The sequence below is a fragment of the Apis dorsata genome, unplaced genomic scaffold (genome assembly GCF_000469605.1).
Source record: "Apis dorsata unplaced genomic scaffold, Apis dorsata 1.3 scaffold_883, whole genome shotgun sequence".
Taxonomy (NCBI): domain Eukaryota; kingdom Metazoa; phylum Arthropoda; class Insecta; order Hymenoptera; family Apidae; genus Apis; species Apis dorsata.
The window spans coordinates 7,269-9,991 of NW_006263999.1; positions in this window are offsets into that span (position 1 = coordinate 7,269).

Genomic DNA, 2,723 nt, shown 5'->3' on the forward strand with positions numbered 1-2,723 from the left:
GATGTTGCATTTTACAATTAATATTTTATTATAATAACCATGGACGCAGAATTATACAATTATACAATTATATAATTTTAATTAAAATGTATTAGATTTTTCAATTGAAAACTTTGTATTAAATTACTCTTATTTTTTTATTTAATTATTTTTTTTAATATATTGAAATTTATATAATAATTAATGAAAATTTATTTATCATTATCATTTTAAAGAATTTCTAAAAACAAAAAATAATATATAAATATATAAATAATATATAAATATAATAAAAAGTGATATATAATGTATTATACATAATTATATTTAAAAGTAAAATTCTATATAATTATGTAATGTAAAAATTGTTATTGTTTAAAATTTATAAGAATAATTTTACAATTTTAAAATTTTAACAAAATATAATTTGCAAAAAAATTTATTTTTTATTTATAGAAAATATATTAATTATATTAATTTAAATTTTATTATTTGCAACATTGAATGGGTAATTTTAATTCGTAATATAATTATATTTTAATTGATAATATAATTTTATATTAACAAATTTATTAATTTAAGATTTTATATAAAAAACAAATTATTCTCAAAAAAATATTTTTAATAAATAATCCTTTTTTTTTATAAATAATTAAATTTAAAATGAATTTAAATTTCATTTACACTAATTATTAAGTAATATATTTTAAAGAATAATATCTAATTTTTATTATCATGCAATTATGTTTGGTTGAATTTTCTTTTCATTTAAAATATGTATACAAAATATTTTAAAAAAAATTAATAATATTAAGGCCATATAAGAATTAACATTTTATTTACCATATAGATATAAATTATACAAAATTATATGTTACATGTACTCATATACATGTTTTATGTTTAATCTATTTTCTTATTATATTTATAGTACATTTTGATATGACTAAAATTTATTTGACATATGCTTCTTTTTCTTTTCTTAAAAATATAAAGTTTGAAATATTAATTAAAAAACTCATAAAATCAAACTAAAATTGTTAAAATAAGAAGCTATAATATTCTAATAAATCTATGTTTTGAATAAATAATTTGTATAAAGTATATCACATTTTACAATGTGAGCAAATATAAACCAAAGGAAATGATTTGTAATATATAATTCCGTAAGATTAAGATACATATATACAATAAAAAAATGTACAGAAAGATCATTTATAGAAGTATTCATACAAATATCACAGTATTTATTATCTTCAAGAAATCACGATTAAAATTCTTCAAATAATTTAATGCGGGATAAACAAAATTTGATAATCTGGAATACTTTAATTGTTTATAATAATTATTTATATTAAAAAATTTCATATAAAAGTTGGTTTTAAGAAGCGCATTTTTGATATTATTAATTTTTATAAATCGATATATAAAATCAATTTTGATTTTTAAATGGAATCATATAATTTTTTATTAATACAACATGTTATTTTCTATAAAAAAATATTAAATTATATATGTTGAAAAATCATTAATTTTATTTATAGAGATATTTTAATTTAAATTATATAAAATTTGAAATATGAAAAATAATGAAAATAATGAAGTATCATTTTGCGTATTCTCATTTTTCATATAAAGTTTAAAATTTAAATTAAAATATCTTTTAAACTATAATAAACTATATACTAATATTCTTTTGATATAAATAGCTTAATATTTTTTGTAGAAAATAATGAGCTATTGAATAATGTATTCAAATATAAATAATTTCATTAAAAAAAAATTGATTTTCTTTTAAATATTATCCTATAAAAAAATTAATAAATCAAAAACTATCAGAATATACGCTCTTTTCAATTTCTGTTTGAAATATTTTTTAATTATATTTTAATATTAATTACAAAGATATTTTATGAGCAATTCCACGAGTTATTTTGTTCACCCTATATACTAAAAGATTAAAGAACTAGTAATGAAATATGAATTCAAAAAATTTTATTTCATAGTGAAATAATAAATTTCAACGAAATAGAAAATGAATCAAATATTGGGATGTATAATTTTATTTTGATGTAAAAATACCTAAAATAAAATAAAAATTTGTTCGTATTAATATAAATTTTTCAGTAATTAATTTTTTTAAAACAAAAATTACAATTACTGATATGTACGATATAATAGAAATATATAATATTAACATATATTATATATTATTATATTATTGAACAAAAAGAAAAATAATTTCAAATATTATTAAAAATGTTTATATGATATATAATTTAAAAAGTTTTTTTTATAAAAATATTATTTTTACTGTAAAACAAAACTATAAAAATTAATTTAATTTTTAAAAAAATTTTTTAAAATAAATATTTCACAAGAATAAATTTAATATCCAATTTAAAATAAAATAATTCTATGATATAAAATTTCATATTACTTAAAAAAAAATTTCAGCGAAAAAATAATGGAAATTTATCATTATTTTATCAGGAATAAAGGAAACTGCATTTGTTATGTTTCTTTTTAATGATTTTTTTTGCACTTTTTTTTTTTACTAAAAAAGAATTTTTATTTACAAAGCAAAATAAATTGCCAGTGACACTAGCACATGCAATAGGAATATCGTTTTCCTATTTGCTTGATTTAGTCTACCTGACATTCGACCATACAAAATAGGTAGAGAAATTTTTTTTTTTTTTTTTTTTTTTTTTTTTTTTTTTTTTTTTTTTTTTTTTTTTTTT